This window comes from Orbicella faveolata, unplaced genomic scaffold (genome assembly GCF_042242905.1).
Source record: "Orbicella faveolata isolate gen_17 unplaced genomic scaffold, um_ofav_v1 contig_46, whole genome shotgun sequence".
Classification (NCBI taxonomy): domain Eukaryota; kingdom Metazoa; phylum Cnidaria; class Anthozoa; order Scleractinia; family Merulinidae; genus Orbicella; species Orbicella faveolata.
Window position 1 is genome coordinate 27,646,351 of NW_028301576.1, and position 19,864 is coordinate 27,666,214.

General features: G+C 36.7%; 1 protein-coding gene and 1 pseudogene across 2 annotated transcripts in view; one reads left to right on the forward strand and one right to left on the reverse strand.

The window, feature by feature from the left end:
* Nucleotides 1-19,864, reverse strand: part of LOC149099365 (uncharacterized) — a 52,071-nt gene that overhangs the window by 18,075 nt on the left and 14,132 nt on the right. The gene's annotated exons all lie outside the window — the stretch shown is intronic.
* On the forward strand, nucleotides 520-15,491 carry LOC149099369 (uncharacterized; annotated as a pseudogene).

Genomic DNA, 19,864 nt, shown 5'->3' on the forward strand with positions numbered 1-19,864 from the left:
ATTTTTGTTTCAAATACACCAACTTAAAGTTGATTTTACTGCAGGGAATTTAACAATCGATATCTTGTCTACAATGGTAAAAACATTTTGCAAAACACTGAAATGCAAGAGTCACACGAAATCATTGCAACTCTTTTTCCACAAGAAAATCTATGTTATTTATACCAACAGGACAACATGTAAATGTTGTGCATTTCCTATGTGCCCAATCTTTTGTAATAAGCCCCCCCTAAATATTTTGAGGTAGTTGGTACATGTATTAAGTGAAATTAAGTGTGGTTGAAATTTCACCTAGGCTTATTTTATGTGATTGTTTTTTTGTTATATAGTGCAAAGAATAAGGTTTTTTGTTAAGAGAACTATTTGGAAGCAGCCTTGGAACAGGTGATTATGGACATCTGTTGATTGATCATGCACCAATGCTCATGAGACACTTACTGTCCATGATAGAATTTAGTCAGCAAGGCTTTGAGGTATCCCATAAGGACCAATGCCAGCTTTGGCTCAAAGCCTCAAGTCATGATTGCCGTGGAGAAGCATCCTCAAGTAAGTTGACCTTCCATTATACAGTATATTCCCAATTAGAAAACTGTTCATTAACACTGCCAACCTAGTTACTGTTTTTGTCTTGCACGCATTACATGTTAAATCCATTCCCCTTTATTCTTATTTTTTCTTTTTGTAGTCAAATGCCTGTTTTATTATTTTCCTTCGTCATTTTGTTTCTATACTTCTTGGTTTATTTTATCCCTAGTGCAATGTCTCTTCATATTTGGCATGGTATCTGCCTTTCATATCTGTTAATTTTACAAGTGTGTCCATGTAATGTGCTATGCCTATGCCTATACATTTCAATGAAGCATGTGAGAATCAATAATTATGAAATGTATTACTTTTGTTTTCCTTTGCTTATGTTTTCTTTTTCTTTTAGTTTACATATTAACAAATTTCCTATTATGATCTGTGACATTGTAGTTGAACAAATGCTGGTGCATTTTTATACAGAATGTTGTTTATGTGTCTCTGTCTCCGAGAAGCATTAAAATCAATTGAAGATACATGTAACTCATTTGATTGAAACAAAATTACTGGTCAGTCTTCATGTATAAAACTGTGATGGACTTTCCTTTGATGAATTTTTTCTGTCATGTATATTCATGCCTGTATCTAAATAGGTAAAAGCTTTATATTCTCTTTACAAGCAACCCATGTCGGCAAATAGAATTAACATTAAGAAAATCTTAAATTCAAATTTCAGCAAAGACTCAAAACCAGAAAGACAGATTCACCTTCCATTTTGCTGGTTGTGGCTGGAAGTCACAGGATGTTTGAGTGAGTGCAGTGTAACCCAGTGTTTTCTTTTTGTAGAGTGAACAAACATAGGCTGTACTTTAGGTGACACACCCATGAGTGCAGTGTAACGCAGTGTTTTCTTTTTACAGAGTAAACAAACAAAGGCTGTACTTGAGGTGGCACACCCATGAGTGCAGTGTAACCCAGTGTTTTCTTTATGTAGAGTAAACAAACATAGGCTGTACTTTAGGTGGTACACCTATGAGTGCAGTGTAACCCAGCATTTTCTTTCTGTAGAGTAAACAAACAGAGGCTGTACTTGAGGTGGCACACCCACGAGTGCAGTGTAACCCAGTGCTTTCTTTACGTAGAGTAAACAAACATAGGCTGTACTTTAGGTAGCACACCCATGAGTGCAGTGTAACCCAGCATTTTCTTTTTGTAGAGTAAACAAACATAGGCTGTACTTTAGGTGAAACACCCACGAGTGCTGTGACGAAACTACTGTGGTTTACCACTAGACCGCAAGAACTCACCAACGTGTAGTACGTGTTTGTATCTTGTATTACAGAAATTAGCTTCTACATTTTTGCTAGCCACATTGGCACATGTTTTCATTGCATATTGCCTGCTGAACAATAAACGTCATTTTGTTACTAAAAAGGTACCTGCTGTCTTTACAAGTGCAGTGTAACCCACTGTTTTCTCGTAGTAGACACTGAGACATTTTTTTAAAAATATACTTAGATTGTGTCAGAGTCAAGATTTTGTTGATTTGTGGTAGTGTACTGTTATGTAACTTACTATGATTTTCAAAATTATTAGTACTTTGTGGAAGCTCTAAGTAAGAGGACCTTCAATCAAGACTTTGGCACTCACACTGAGGAAGTAGACTTGAAAGGCTCAGGTATGTTAGTAGAGCTAGAGTATAAAGTGAACTTCCCTTTGTTTGCTATGTTGAAATGCAAAAACTGGTTAATAAAAAAAACTACTGGTTCCAAAAGTTCCAAAAAATATTTTAATAAAAATGTAGCGGTTGAAAAGTCGCCAGAGTAGTTTATATAATAAAACTACTTTGTTTTTACATGCCTGAACATTCAAGTTACCAGAGAAAAAAAATTTCTTCAGAAAGATATTTCACATAGGAACCTCTCATAACAATTTTTCTCCCTTCACATTCTTGTTTCTTGCTGTTTTACAGATGATAAAGCTGACATGGAGTCTCGTCTTGTTGAGTGGCAGAGAGAGTTGGAGGAGCTTTCTGTTTATTTCAAGAAGCTGTGCAAGTCGTGCAAAAAGTCTCTACCCAAAGAAGAGGATGCACTTGCAACTTACGTTGCTAACAAACAACTGGAATTGTTGAAGCGGGTAAATGTATCTATCAGAAAATCAATTGGGGTTGTTGCAAGGAGACTAAAAGTGCCAATGGAGTAAATTCATGAATTGAATCTACCAGTTCTTGTTTGTTTGTTTATTTATTTGTTTGTTTGGTTGATATTTAAAAGATTATAGCATATGCTCTGACTTGAAAATATACATGTAAATTATAACCAAACACTAAGACTACTATATAGTAGAGGTGTTGCTGTTAACCGTATTGAAAAGCCTTTTGTTTGATACAGAGCTAACTTCATTTGCTCAATGGTATATTTTCACATATGCTATTAAAAGTTAATTACAGGTCTGCAAAGAATGGAGGGAAATTGCCATGATAACAAGGGAAAAAGTGTTTAAAGAGACAGAGCAAGGAGAGATTGCCCTGTTTGATGTCAAGGTATATTTTTTATATTGCCCTAGTCTTCCATTTTCATCAATTACATACTTGTTCAGATAATGAACAGTCTATTTCCAGTGTTCTTGATTGGAAATTAGCAATCAGGAGTACATGGTGAAACATGTACACTATAATCTGTATTTTTTGAGAGTTAAGTGATATTTATTTCAGTATGATTCTGTTCAATTTTAGATCACCCTGGGGTTATGTCACAATGTTGTGAGAACTAAATGGTGGCACTGTTGTTGTTACCACATTTCAACATCTCTGTGAACCCTAAGCTATAAGCTACACTTAATTCCATTAAAGAATTTTTGTTTCAAATACACCAACTCAAACTTGAATTTACTGCAGGGAATTTAACAATCGCTCTCTTGTCTACAATGATAAAAAAGAAGAAGTTATCAATCACAGGAAGGAAGCTTGCAAGGTTTCTGCGGTCATGTCATCAGTGGTAGACGAGAACACTTTCTGGGAATCGTCACCCTTAGCCCTTAATTTTTGTCATATTATGTATAAGTATTTGATGTTCAAAATGTCCTCTGAATTTATAAAAATTCAGTTGTCTTGTTAGGGTTTTAAATGTGAGGACAATGATATAAAAGACATGAAAACCTGTGACTATCCTGATTTTAGGGTCTGAACAAACAAAAATCGTGAAACAGGATGGTGAAGAGTAAGTTGGAGTAGAAAAACCGAGACATCTAAATGACAGACATTGTTAATCAATTTTCTTACACAGTGGCTAGCTTAAATAAAGAAATAAACTAGTTACAGCTATCTTTAAGTGCCAACGAGCAAAGATTTCACTTCTAAGTGAGTGCTGTTCAATTTGTTTAGAAACTTCATGCTCACAAACAAGCACATGGCTTGTGGACTCTCTGTTCTGTATCACCTGTTCGCTAGAAAACAATGCATTCCATGTTCTGCATTACGTCCTAAAAGTTACCTGCCTTGCAGCCTCGCATCTTTGCGAGTCTCCTCATTGCCAATTTTTTTTTCTTGTTTCAGCGTTGTTTGTAAAATTGGCCGCCATTTACCCATTTTATAATTTAACAACTGAGGGCTACTTTCAACAGATCAGCCTCCACTAAGTCAGTTTTCATTTTCTGCCATTGTTTTCGTCGAGATATTCACCACTGTCAAGAATGTTATTTTGCACCACATTGTTTCTGTTTTGTTCTACACATTTTCTTTTACATCCATGTCAATAAGGTTGTTTCATTGTTTATGCCGCCTGCCAACACGTTTTTACTGCACATGAACAACAATGGCCTGCCTACTCAAACTGCTCATCATTTCAGTCATCGCTAAGTTTATGTTTACTACCTCCTTCCTACCTTCATCATTTGCTTGAGTTGAACATTTCAAGTTTTTCAACACAGTCATCTAATATTTTGGGGTCAAGTACATTGTTTACCCTCAACCATCCAGATGTCACCTGAAGCCACTGTGCACCTAGCACATTGATAACCAACATACCTCCTTCATCTCCTTCATTTTACTCAACTTTACTTTTTGTTATTTTGGCTCCAGTTCTTCTGGTTATTTTTTTTTTCGGATTTGTCATTCTTCGCCACATATTTTGTTTTCATCGCGCACCAGGGTGGGTTTCTGGGATGGGATTTTTTTATTATTTTTTTTCATACCTTTGGCAGCAAGCTACCAAAGAAACTCATCCCAGCCTGCCAACAATTGAGTTAGCAACATTTTTGGCAGTGGCTCACATCAGTGATGGCTCATCAGCCCTTACTCGTGTTTTAAAAGAACTTGGTATTGTTCCCAGTAGCCCACGGAAAAAACATGTGCAAAACTAGAAAGTGACAGAATTCACCACTCACAAAGAAAGAGTGGAGATCCTGCCAAAAAGAAGTGAAAACAGCTCAGAAATTGAAAGAAAGGTTTTTGTGAGAGACTGGGAGAAAAAAAAGGACCCTCGTATGGGGCTGGAACCTTTTGAATTTTTTCATAAGACCTAAAAGCTATTTTAAATCCTTTCCATTGACTTTAAACTGAGGGCCACCTTCAACAGATCAACCACAACAAAGTCAGTTTTCATTTTCTGCCATTGCTTTTGTCGAGATGTTCACCACTGTCAAGAATTTCACTTTCCACAACATTGTTCTTTTGTTCTACATATTTTGTTTTACAATCATGTCAAGAAGTTTGCTTTGGTGTTGCCACCACATTTTTACTGCACATGGACGACAATGGCCCGCCTACCTGAACTGCTCATCATTTCTGTCATCACTAAGTATATGTTTACTACCTTCTTCCTACCTTCATCATTTGCATCAGTTGAACACTTCAAAGAACACTTCAAGTTTTCCAACATAGTCATACAATATTTTTGAGCCAGGTGCATCGTCTACTCTCAGCCATCCAAACATCACCTCAAGCCACTGTACACCCAGCACATTGATAACAAACACACCTCCTTCATCTCCTTCATTTAACTCAACTTTACTTTTTGTTATTTTGGCTACAGTTCTTCTGGTAATTTTGTTTTTTGCATTTGTCATTCTTCGCCACATATTTTGTTTTCACTGCACACCAGGGTGGGTTTCTGGGATGAAATTTTTTTTCAGAAATTGAAAGAGAAGTTACTGTGAGAGACAGGAGGAAAATGAAGGACCCTTGTATGGGGCTGGAGCCTTTTGAATTTATTCAAAGACCTGACAGCTATTTTAAATCCTGTCCATGGAGTGTAAATTTGATTTTTAACAATTTTCTGTAATTTTATGATTTGGAATGCTAGGAGCACTGTTTCTGAAAAGCTAGTTGAGAGAATGATCTGAAATTTTTGGTGTTGTAATTATTAATAGAGCCATGAAATGAGCCACTTAAATGAAACTGACCATATTTTCCACGAGTTATCAGTTGTTTGCTTCAGGTAATGTTAAGTTTTTTTCTTCATGTTTCCCTGAATAGTTATACGTTTTTACCAATTTTTAGTATGGGCTTCAAAGTGGGTAATTTCAAAGCCAAAGACATCAATATTGCTGGTGTAAAATTTCAGCTCTCTACCATGTTCTTTGTATGAGATATGGTGTTCCTAACAAACCGTATATTTGGGGGATTGCAAATGGACGGTGTCAGATTTTTAGGTGTAACTCCTCTAGAATTTGAAGAATTTGTGTCTACGTATAAAATAGAACTAGTGGACTTACTATGTCCACTGGCAGTAGTGAAATGTCTGTATGTAGGACTTGACTGGCCACAACATTGTTTAAAAAAATGACCATTTTAAGACTATCGAGCCACCTCAATAAGCACACAAATCTTTTCTTGTTTTAGAAGACAATGACAAACTCCTAAAGTTCATTCATCAAAACCTTCCCCAAATCCTTGTCTGCTAAACGTGACAATGAAATGAATAGACAAGGTCTTATTTACAATTGACTCCGCAGATGCGAGGCTTAACAATCAAATCCTGAATGAAAGAAAGACTAAGACAACTTAAAATCTACATTTTAAAATAAGCAGGGCATCCTATCAGATTGCTTGTTTGTAGACTTTTTCAGATCCTTACTCCCACTGCCCCCACTGCCCCCACCCTTATTTTATGGTAAGTATTGGTTAAATAAGTATTCCACTGACTCTGTCAGTAAGACAGTGCCTGGAGGTTGCCGCTTGCAGGGTTGCCATGGATACCTCCTTGCTGTGACAGATTTCTTGCCCAGCTCCAGCAACCTTTTAGTCACCTCCCAAGCTCATCTATTAGTGATGAGTTTAATAAGCATGAAATCAAAACATTTTCTTCCCAGAATTTGATGCTACAAGTCAGCCAAAAGAAGGAATGATTGTGAGAGGTTCACAGAATACAGAATGCCAAGTAGCAAAGAGCTCCCCAAGATATATACTGTTTCAGCATCCGAAAGGGTATATTTCCGACTTGGAAAAGTTGGTACAGGTAAGAATGTAAATTTTTCTGAATGCACCAGTCAATTCCAGAGTGTCAAGTGCTTCAGGGGTCCAAAAATATGGGAATATAGGACTCAACAAGCTGAAAATATGGGACAAAACCAAACAAAGCTACAAAAATATAAGAGTAATCCAATAGTAACTTACAGGCCCGATGTAAGTTTCTTCAATTTACAGTCACTCTGTTATACTGTTCATTTAACACATTGCCAAAATAAAAGGTTAACTAATGAAAGAATCTTTTTTGGTTTCCAGAATGTCTTTCAAACTTAGTTAGTCCCTTATTTAATTCAGAAAGTCAAAAATGGCAGTCAGTTTTTTTTTCTGGGATCATAATGTCATCTCACTGGCATGAAGTTCCTCCTCTCCATGCAAGATCAGTAATAGCAAGGGCAATCTCTTCTTTCAGATCAACAATGGTTGAAGATACTAACAAGTATGAGTAGAAAACGCAGCACTGACACTTCTGTGAATACAGCTCAATAGCAAAGGAATAGATTTCCTGACAGTAACACAGAAATTGATTCAAATAATAGCCAATTCGAACACGACTCACCTCTCAACACCAATATGGTACATTCCATGTCACACCACCAAACGTTAAAACAAAGACTGGCTGCAAATTAAAGGAACAATTTGCATTCTGAAGTGTTGCAAATGGATCTTGGTGACACAAGTCTTGAGAAAATTATTGTGGATTTTTAATTGCCAATGCAATGTTTAGTTAATTTTCTAAATATTTATTGAATATCCTATGAAAGAAAGTTAAATAAGGGAAAATGTTAACATTCTGACAGCAGGACAATGATAGTGGATGAGAGGATGATGACAATAATGAAGACTTCTTTTTAAATTGAAAAGTAGTCTGTGTGTTAAATAATGAACACAACTAATGCACCAGTCTTGGAAAAACATGAAGATTTAGTCAAATCCATTCATCAAGTTTTCCTTCCAAATTAAGATGAACTGAGAGACCTGTGTCACAATATGGACACGATAGATTGTTTATTGACATTGATATGACTCAAGTGACATTTGATCACAGTATGATTGGCATCTCTTTTATATTCAGTACTCTCGATAGCTCACTGAACGTATACAATCACAAAAGAGACTCGATTAAAAGCACTTTCGATTGACTCCTGAAGAGCCATTTGTGCATCTCCTGATAGTATACCAAAGCAAACGTGTTACAACCTGTAATTAACTTCATAACATGTTGTCTAGCCTGTCTGTCTAGCCTGTCTGTATACTCATTAGTTCCAAACTTTGTACAGTGCTAGTTTTCACATAGATATATAAACTAGGAATTATTTTTAGCAACCAAGATGAATGTCTTTCATCTGAAGACAGCCCAGGCCCACCAAGCACCAACACCCGTTTTGCCATCCAAAGAAAGTAGAAGAAGGGGAAGAGGCAGAGGTAGGGGCAGAAGTAGAGGTGGTGCAGGGATTGACCCTCTTGGAGCACCTAATGCCTACCAAAGCTACAACCCCCCAGACACAGCCAATCAGCTGCTTCCAGTCACTCTAAGATGTCTGCCAGGGTTTCATCAAACTTGCCCTTTACTGAGAGGTGCTCCTGACTAGGGCTGTAGTTTTTTCTGCTGTTTAAAACTGTTGAACTGCTCAGGGAAATCTGAGAACATACCAATCCCTATGGCTGGGCAACAATTGGTGGAAAGTTCACAGAAGGAACATGGAAAGAACCGACCCTGATGAGATAGGAAAGCTCATTGCACTAATTTTGCACAAAGGTCTCGTCAAAGTTAGTTCCTTTCACTGCAACTGCAGCACAGAGTCTTTGTATCATGGATTCTAGGAACAACATAGCATGTCAAGTAACAGATTCAAAGCCCTTACTGATATGCTGCATGTGGCAGACCTTGGCATGAAAGATGAGCAAGACATGCTCTGGAAAGTAACTGGATTTCTGCAGTTCTTCAAAGTGAAATCCAAATCTCTTTAACAGCCCTTTCAGTGTGTGGCAATAGATGAGAGGATGGTGAGGTCCAAACACAGCTCAGGTATAAGACAGTACATAAAGAACAAGCCAACAAAATGGGGCATTAAGTCACGAGTACTTGCAGACAGTGCAAATGGCTATACATGTACCTTTGATGAGTATATTGTAAAGAATGCTGCTGCTATGCCCAGTGCCAATTAACTAGGCTATGAGCCAGCTACAATGTTGTGATGAAGCTGGTACAGTCCTTAATAAATCAAGGTTTCCATTTATATTTTAATAACATAGCCTAGTCATATTTTAATTGATAAACCTGCATCATTGACTTCTTTGAAAAACAAAGCACCAAGAGAGAGTTTATAGGTTTGAATCAAAAGTGTAATTGTATTGAAGATCTATTTGAGCTGCACAAGGTCCAAAAATCAATCTCATTGCCCGTTGAAACCATCAAGATGGTCGAGTCCAATTGTTTATTAACAATTCAAGGCAAAGAAAACTTGAACACAGAATTAAATTATTGTTGTATTGCTGACAATGAACATTATTACTCTGAATGTGTTGATAATCGAGACACTTGCAGCATAAAATATGGAAAACACTGACAGGGTTTAGTGAATGTGGACGAATAATCTTCCCTTTGTTCAGCCGTGATGAATACTCTTGCTACATACAACCATGCAATTGTCTCCTAGAAATGTTATTTTGGCTATTTAATGTGAATCAAATTCCCCTTTTTGTACTTTTGACCCCCATGCTAGCAACTGTGATGGTAGGCCATATTCTAATGTTCCACCAACTGTATTTAAATTTGGAGATCTAAATGCACTAGGAGCATTTTTATGTTCTTTAGCCAATGACCTGGCATGTGAGTGTGGTGCAAGAAATGGTTTTGAATGGTAAATAAATATTGTAAGACTCGACAACAATTACTCGTCTAACAAATTGTTTTGTAAATTATAAGTGGAGATTTTTCATATTATGTCAATGGTCTTAACCAGTGATTATTAGAAAAGCAATCAATCAAAGCCATTCTTTTCTTCGGACAAGGTGACACCACTAAGAAATGCTATGAAAGACAAATCCTAAGTAGAAATAAAGAAATCCACGTACAATACAACAACAAGTTTAAGGGCATTGTCATAAAACACATCACGTTGAAGCTATAGTTAATATAGTTGATATTATAGTTAATACACATCATGTACTTTACTCACCCCACTTTAACTCAAAAATCGTTGACCAAGCAAGTCGTTTGCTGCTGATAGAATTCAATTTAAATATCTGTAGTTGATATTACCATTTTAAGATTACATCTTAATTTGATCCAGAAACTCTAAGTTAAAATACATTACAAATTATTATGTTTACTAGTATGATGTTCTAATGGTGCTGACAAAAGTATTTTTTCACCTTTGGGCAGCCTGTTAAGTTGTTGTATGATGAATTGTATGTTGTATGATTATTGTTTAATGTTCATCGCATTCTTTCCCTTTTAAATGAATTGTGAACCACTTCTATTAACTTAATTAGTTTAGTTCTCTTGTATTGTCACTGAAAAGCCCCATCAGGATAGTGTCAATAAACTATTGTTTGTTTGTTTGTTAAGTTAAGGAAATTCCTTTTAGTAATCAGTTTCAAATGATTTTCCAGTTCAGTTAGTTGTAGTTATGCTTGGTAAAAATCCAAATCATACTGGACTACAAATGTTAATATGTATTTTAATTTTGATCCTTATTAAAGACTCTCTGTCAACAGGCATGCATTGCGCATGTCGTCAGAGGTTTCATGGTCCACAAAACCTCTAATTTGTTGTTGTCAATCATTTTGCTTTTCAATCCTTTATTATCCAAGGCATCCATCTGGATTGTTCTACATTTATGGCCTTTAAAGACAAGATTCATTATTGCCCTTGACATTGAGGGGAATGTATCATTGAAAAGCTGTTTTTCAGATATTTGAGAAGCTAAACAACGGCCAGTATGATGTGATTTCAGCCATGGCAACTGCAAAGAACCTTGGCAGAAGGTGTAGACCATAGACGTTGGTCAAGAGAATTAAGATGTACTCAGGTACAAGAAAAAACACTTCCGTTTGCTGCAGTAAGTGACAGTGAATTGAACTTTCCTTCACAATGCTAGCCTTCAGAAAAGACTATCACATCACTTGTAGATTCATCCAATTTGAAGTTAACTTTGGCCAGATTTCTTGAAATTGATTTTGATAAAAAGTGAAAAGTGCTTTCTCTGCTGCATTTTATTCCTGGTAAAGAAAACTAACATTTTATTGCAAAAAGAGCCAACTGAAAACATTTTAGTATGCATAAGTGACCGGTTATTGATAATAACTCTGTAGGGATTCTGAAGTGCGGTATGAATTCCTCCACAACAAAAAAATAATTGTTATTGTTATGCTACATCATGACTACTTAAGACAGTATGCTAAGTATAGTAAGTACTGTAAATTTTGTATACATGCTTCTGGAGTCTCTGAAAGCAAATAAAAAGCAAATTCATTGCATGAAATTGTTTCAAGTCTGCAGGGACTGGAGCTGACAGTTGTCACCTTGTGACGCCAAATTAGAATTCAGAATACAGTACTTCTAAGCCAAATTGCGACTAAAGCAAACATCTTATATCAGTTTCTACCAGTAAATTATATTTTAGACCACCAAATGCCCACAAAACCTTCTGATTTTTCTAACACTTTCTTCAGCGACAGAATCAAAACAAAAACAAATGTTTGTAAAGCATTCTGGTCTACAGATAATCGTTAACAACATACCCTGTGACAATTTCAGAATAAATATTATTTACTGAAAATAGCCAATCTCCTGAAGTCCTCTTTCCAAACAGCATGGTTTTTAAAAATATTGAAGGACCGTAGCCAGGGTTGAGCATAATAAAAATTTAAAAAACGATCTCTGGCTAAAAATGTTTACAGATATACGAGCTTTCAACTGTTAGATCTACGGTCTTTGACGGGTTAAGATGAATGAATGAGTAATGTTGACTATGAATATTTGGACAGAAGTTGGACTCTGTAATGGAGCATTAGGAACTCTAGCTCATTTTGTTTATCCTAATGAACAACAACCACCATGTCTTCCAATATGTCTGATAATTCAATTTGATGAAAACTGCAATGGTCCATCAATATCTTCTTCATTTGCAAGAAGTGTACAGATTTGTCCCATTACTCAAGTTTCACAAACTTTAGGGCACTCTGCTGATAGACAACAGTTACCACTGAGATTAGCTTGGGCAATGACAATTCATAAGAGTTAAGGTCTCACTCTCAAAAAAGCTTGGGTAGATTTAGGAAAATCAGAAAACATTAAAGGAATGACATATGTTGCACTCAGTAGAGTAAGAAACCTTTCAGACCTTGTTGTTGAACCCATGACATTAGAAAGATTACAGGCTCCCAAAAAGTCACCTAACTTACATTCTAGAATCATGGACGAACAACAACTAAACAAGATTTCCCAAACAACAGTTTCCACATTTATATCCAACAACAAAGTGGTCTAAAAAAATAACACCTCAATCGCTAATTACTGAACTTTGAGTTTCATTCATTCTCCAATTTACATAGTCTGCATGCAAATGTCATCTACACATACATCCACTTCCTTGTAACAATAAATAGCACAGCCTTGCATGCCAATGTTTATTTACTATGCAACACTTAGTCATCCACAAACGCTATTATTAAACATAGGCATGCAAGGCGTGCAAGAGTTATTTTTTTGTGTGAAGTGTCGGAGGTTGGAGCATTCATGGTACAGTAATGATTTGGTTAATTTGACAAGTTTTTTTGGTTGCGATGTTACATTGGTCATGGTAAGATAGCTGAATAGTAAGCCATAAAATGTTTGACTGAACAAACTACAGTAATCTGACATGTCTTCAGATTGATGTAGATACCATCTTATTTTCTAACAGGCAATTTGATTTGTTCTTTGATACAACCCGCACTGTGATTGGTGTGACACGTGCACATGCATAACTCCATCACTCACTGATCACATAACCCCTCCAACCACCAAGAGGAATTTTTGCTCAAGAATACTCAAGTTAATTTAGAGACTTTTTGGCATTTTATACGAGTCGTAAGTTTACCTTTTTACACAACACAACACAACTTCACCGAAAATAGAAAGAAAGAGAAAAAACCTCTGACACGTTGAAAGTCTGATTTAATTAAATTGCACTTTAACTTGGTGCCGTGCAGTCTTCAAAGAACATTTGAACAGTTTTCATACATTTTACCTTTAAAAATATTGCACTGAAATGAATGTCATCAAATAAAACTATCAAGCTGCTACTGCAGAGACGTAAAAACTGTCCAGAAATGAAAGCTTCTTTTTTGTTTGATATCCTGGAAACAACAGCCGATAACTTGTCAGCTCTAATTGAATTTACTCCCATATAACAAACAAAAGTGTTAAGTTACCATTTGTTACTAAAGATAGCAAACATCTCATGGGAAAGAGTGGTGACGATTCGTCCACTCTAATTCAATTTACTCCCTTGTGAAAAACAAGAGTGTCAAATTACACTTTGTAACTAAAAAACAAAAATATCTCATTATATTTGCATGCAACAAGAACAAAACAATCCTTACCCGCACTTACTATTGTAAATGTTAGAACTGTTTCAAATCTTAAGTCTCATCCCCTGTAAAACATGTCCTAAGAACTAGAAGCGAAGATTCGTGACCTCTTATTGAATTTACTCCTTGTGAAAAACAAAAGTATCAAGTTACCTTGGTAACTAAAAATAAAAATATCTAGTTGCATTTGCACACTACTAACTCATGAACTGTTTCAAACCTGAAGGCTCATCTCGTTCATTTAACTAAAATCCTCAGCCTAACCCAAAAAAAATGTCGAAGTAAACCCAATATATGAATACTTCCTCCTCTTTTATAGAAGAATAAATATGGCCGTTCTGAACTCTATCAGGATCAAATCTTCTCACATACCATTTACCTTTACAACAAGAAATTTGATTGGCTGTTTATAGTAGATCCAATCTGATTGGTGTGACATACATACATCTCTCACTCACTCACTCACTCACTCATCCATTGACCCGTCCATAACATACCCGACGCGCCGACTAAGAGGTATTTTTTTTTTTACAAAAAAATAACTCAACAAACTGCATGCAGCCAGGTTTTTAAACACTGCTGCTAATTATTTCATTTGTTCTCTTGTTAATTTTACAGACTCCTTAGTGTAACTTTTCATTTATGCTGTTCCATTTCTCAAGTGCAACAAATTTTCTGTCATATCTGTTTCGGAATTCAACCTTGTGAATAACATAATTTAAAACATTTCAGAACCTCAGGATACCAAACACCCTATAAAGGACACTAAAGCAGTTACGGAAAGAAAAGCACCTACAGAGACAAAAAGTAAGGACACTTTCTTTTCTCCTGGGTGAAAAGCATCTTTAAACTCCATTTCCTTTTTATAGCCCAATATTACTTTTCTTTTTCATTGTTTTCCTCTTGTTTCCTAGAAAAAAAGCATGGCTGTATTCACAACCTCAGTCCAATCAAAACAGCCAAAAAAACAAAGCATCAGTGGTACGACTTCCAATTCCAAACTGCTCCATGCAAAGTAGGAAGAGTTGTAGGATTCAACACCTCTATACATCCTTGTATACAACTCTATCAGGATTCTAAAACGCCAGTTCTTTTAAAAGATGTTATCATCAAAGAGGATGAAAGTGACTGGCTCTTTAACCAACAGTCGACTGCATATCCCTGTGCAAATTCTGACATTTCGTTTCAGTATGAAGAACCAGCAAAACCTGAAACAAATTACCAACCAATACGTAGTACAGATGCTACTACTGGACAGGTCCCAACAATTAAACCAAATCAAAGGGTGAACGTCCCTGGAACATTGTCTTTGCGAGACAAGAAACCTAAAGAGGTTATGATTAAATCAACACAGAAAAGCTCTTATGTTAAAGAAGATTGTATACTAGAAGATGACACTGGTGCAATTGTCTTCCACATTTGGAGCACTCTCATTGATCAAGTACAAACTAACAAATCATACAAGTTTACAAACTTAACAGTCAAATATTACCAAAGGTCAACTTCCTCAGTACATCACCATTAACTACTGTAACCGAAACCACACAGTCGTTAACTACATTGTGTGGACCACAAATGCTTGATTGTCCTGAAAAAGAAACAACTGTTCCAAACTTCAAATTTGTAAACAAGTTGACAGTATTTTCTTCCTGTCAAGTGTGTAAAAAGCGTTTGTACCACCTCTCATCAATGTCTACAAAGTGTCAACAGTGTAAACAATGTTGTGTTCAAATTATGCATTCTCCATGAAGACAATGAACTTTGGCTCACTGCCTTCACAAATGAAATTTCTAAACTATTGAAACCAAGTTCTTTGACACTTCATGACACCGTAGAAGATGTTGAGGATGCAATCATGAATCTCCAAGACATCACCATTAAGTATAACATCCAAAAAATATTATCTATGACATTGTGCTGACCCAAAGCTATGAAAAAACAGACTACCAGTCAAGCACCTCAATGTCTGGTATATTCAGTCCATGACAAACCATATAAACTCAAAACTATACCTGCAACAAGTATGCCACCACGGAAGCAACAATGAGACTTTTTGGTTTACACGCTCAATTCCAAAATAAACAATGTTACATTCAAGTTCAAGTTTATGCTACATTTAAGTAACATGATAGCAATGAACTGAAATATCCACTCAAAAATGTTGAAAAATAAACAATGTTGCATTCAATTACAGCTATAGCATTAACTAAAAGAAATTGATTTTAACAAATGTAATAAGTATGATTTTTTAAATCTGCAAAAAAAAAAAAGGTAACCATTTTGTTCACTCACTGAGTTGAGAAATAAACAATGTTGTGTTCAATTGCAGCAATAATTTGAAACAACTAAAAAATACATGTATTGATGTTAAAACCTGTTATACTGGAAGTATAACAAGTATAATTTTTTAAATAATTTTATGCAAAAAATATTTAGCCTTTTGTTCACTCACTGAGTTGAAAATAAAGATTGTTCAGTTCAATTACAGCAATAATTTGAAACTAACTATAAGAAATTGATTTAAACACCTGTTATACTAGAAGTATCCCAAAAAAATCTTACAAAATCCAATCGACCCTTGTTTACTAACTCTCACTCATTAGCACTTACCGATAGGTACAACTAGTTATCATTATTATTATTATTATTATTATTATTATTATTATTATTATTAATACATTATGCTAAAATACATCTTATCTTGTCAGTCTTTCAGAATCTTGCTCACATATTGGAGCTGTTCTATTTGCCGTGGAGGCCGGAGTAAGAATGCACCACTCCATAACCTGCACTCAAGAGAGAAGCACCATGTGAAAGAGGTACAATAACCAAATGCATAAAGATTGAAGACTGCACCTATCACAGTGAAGTTCATGTCCTTTTTTTTCATTTGTAATGATAGGTGCCTTATAATCCAGTCTGTCAAATGGACTTCACTTCTGCAAAGTAGAAAAGGAGGGATCTTTTGGAGAAGGGAAATGTGCCCCAAAGCCCAAAGAGTGATTGGTATAAGTGGGGCCAGGACAGCAGCACCAACTCTTAACGAGAAAGAAGAATTCTATAAACAGCTTCCAAAAGGGAAAACAAAGCCAGCTGTGCTTTCCCTTATACCAGAACACAATAACGCTTATGTGCCATGACATAGAGGGGTGTAAGGGTTTGCAGTGAAGTGGTTTTGCGTTATTTTTGGTGCGGTTTTGCGGCAATTTACATTTTAACTCATGGTATTGTGGTTTCAAAACATTAAGCGGTTTGCAGTTATTACAACCTTCAAATCACGGTTTTCAGTGAAAAAAAAGGGTCTGCCGTGATAACATTCTTTAGAACAGTCGGCATCCTGTTACTTTGCAAGAGCAAGCCAAGTGTTTTGATTTGCAACGCATCAGGGTTCATTATATCAGTTTACAATTTAACTCTGTGGTTTGCAATTATGGCCTTTTCCAGTTAATACTTAATGTGATTAACCGTTTTGGCCAATGATGCGTCGACTTCGTGAAATTCTATGCTGGATGTTAACTTGTACAGCCGTACAGCCTCGTGTTCTTGTTGCTTTGATTATTCAATGCCTGACAATGGCAAGTGAGGTTGTCAAGGTTGCAACTGAAAGCAAAGAGGATGTAGTAATTAACTGCTTGGCAATTTTCTATGAAGAAGGAAAGGAAGGGGAGAATTTCAGAAAAAAAGAACAAATTTCAATGTAAGGAAAACAAAAATGAGATGCACATCATTAAATTGACAGAGACAGTTTGGTAAGTACTACCTCATTTTTACTTAGTTTTAATGTAATGTAAAGCTCCCGAAAAACGTCTACGGACTCTACGCATTCCAAAGCAGCACTGATTCCAGATCACTGTCAGAAAATAACAACGCCCTTAGAGATTTGGATGGCCAGCAGTAAAAGGTCACGTCGCCATGTGCTGAGTCTGTGCTTGACTGGTGAAATCCCTTTAATTATTAATCAGCGGTCATAGTTTAGCTGTATTCCCTTGTATTTGGTTTGTAATGCAATCTAGATACCATTGGTAGAGTAAGGTTTCATTTGTTTTCCAAAATTAGTGAACATGCTGGGATACGAAAACAGCTCAGGTTCTGGGTCTTGGCCATAATGTGACAGTGTTACTAAATAGGTTGGTTTCCATCATTTTCTAACTAATTTCACTTAATCTTTGTGTAATCCTGACATTATTGATAAACTTCTGCCAACTTTCGCAAAAGCAGTGCTCATTTATTTTACTTAAAGAATAAACAATTTGCATGACCATTTTTTTTTTAAGGAAAACCAAAGAACACGGGAGGACGGAACGAATAGCGATTGAAATGGATCACCTATCACTAACAAGACCTTGAATAAGGCACTCAACCAATTGGGTACGTTTGCCACACTATCATACCAGAACTAGATAAATATTCAGCAGACAATCAACGTGGTATGTACCCATTTCCTATCAGCATTGCTATACCAGTGTAGAGAGAGAGGCAAGTTCTACTTTGAGAGGCGGTTCTACTTTGTTCAAAGCTCATCTTCACAGTCCCATTGACAAAGTGACTACTCTTGGGAAACACCTCAAGGCCAAGGAGATCCATTGCTGCGAAGGTATCATATTTCTGGCTTCCGATAGTGCTCCAATAAAGGTAATCGAATTCAAAGAAGGATCGATTTACATGACAAACACAGAAAAGAAGGAGGATGATCTAATCCAGTTGGCTACAACATTGAATGTATCACCTGCTGGGACTGTTGCAGAGATAACGTCAAGGCTAAAAAAGTACTCTGAAGCTGTCAAAAACCAGTATTTAACGCACACTGTCTGAAACGACGAAATTCGTTTCTGGGATAGAGCAATGCAGCCAAGCTTTGAAGCTATGGTTTGTGTAGACAGTGATTTGATTTATGCAGCTGAAGTCATTGATAAATCAATCATCTCCCTCCAAATAGAAAAGGACGGTGTTGGTGTTAATGGTATGAATGTTCAGACAATTATTCCTTACAGGACCACCTGGCAGAAGGTAAACAGCATGTGCCTTAATAACAGGAATCTATTCCTTTCACATGGGTAAGGTATAAGCACTGTCAATCAACAAACCTGTGAATACAGATAAGCCATGGAGCTTACAAATCAACCCTGTGTTCTGACAAGTTTTGGCAAAGACGTCCTTTACACAAACCAAATGAACGCGTCTGTATGGCAACTAAGTGATAACGGCAATGACCTACATTTGTTTGCAGGCTCTGACCAAGAAGAAGGGAGTACTGATGGCCTGGTCAAAGAGTGTTGCTTCAAGATACCAGTAGGCATCTGCTCCAAGTTTGAAAGTGTGGTTTATGTTGGTGATGCTCAGACGAACTCCATCAAACTCTGTGCCAAACTAAAAGAATGCGCGCACTTTCTCACAGCAATTGGCTGTCTCTACGAAGTCTTTTCCATGCACGACAGAGGTGCTCATATCTCAGTCAAGTCTTCAGAAGAAGCCATTGGTCTTGTGGGGCAGTGCAGAGATGCTTGACGAGAACACCCGTGACATTCAAAAGTTGACTGGCATCCACACAACACTTAATGGACTGCAGGGGCATGTGTCTGCCAGGACAATGGCATCAGTTGCCATGATAGAAACAGGTCTACACAGATTGCATGCTAACCTGAAACAATTTAAGTACGACCACACAAACCTGTTAAGCTGCATGATGCTTGATGTTGAGAACTACCACGCTACTGTACACGTAAAGCAGGTAAACTTATCCCAGGCTGAGCACTGCAAGTCATTTGGAACTACTACGAAAGAGACGGTAAAACGCGTAACTAACTGGGTAGCGTACTATCAAACGAGCAGGCGATCATGGTACCCCACCCAAAGAGAGTGCCTTGTTGCTGTCCCAGGTTCCTGTGATGAAATCTCTTCCTATTGTCAACATGTGTCAAGCAGACTGTGATTCACTTAGGGACTGGGCCACCTCCTATGGAGCTGCCATAAGACAGCAAACTGTACGCCAAGAGACCACTATGGCACAACATGTTACACTCCCTGAGTTTATGTACCAGAGATAATGTGAAATCTTTGAGAACGCTGTCTCCATTGCATTTGACGTGCAGTCTGATGATACTTCAGACAATGCTGCAGAAAACCAGTTGGAGGAAGAGGAGGGAGACAATTTTGATGAAAGCAGTGATGAAGAAGTTGAAGATTTAATATTGCTCCAAGGGGAAATTGGAATTTCAGCAACATTCTTAATAGGTGCAAGAACTCGGAACAGAAGAGCTGTACGTTTTAACAATCGTCTTTTCCATCGAACGTGAA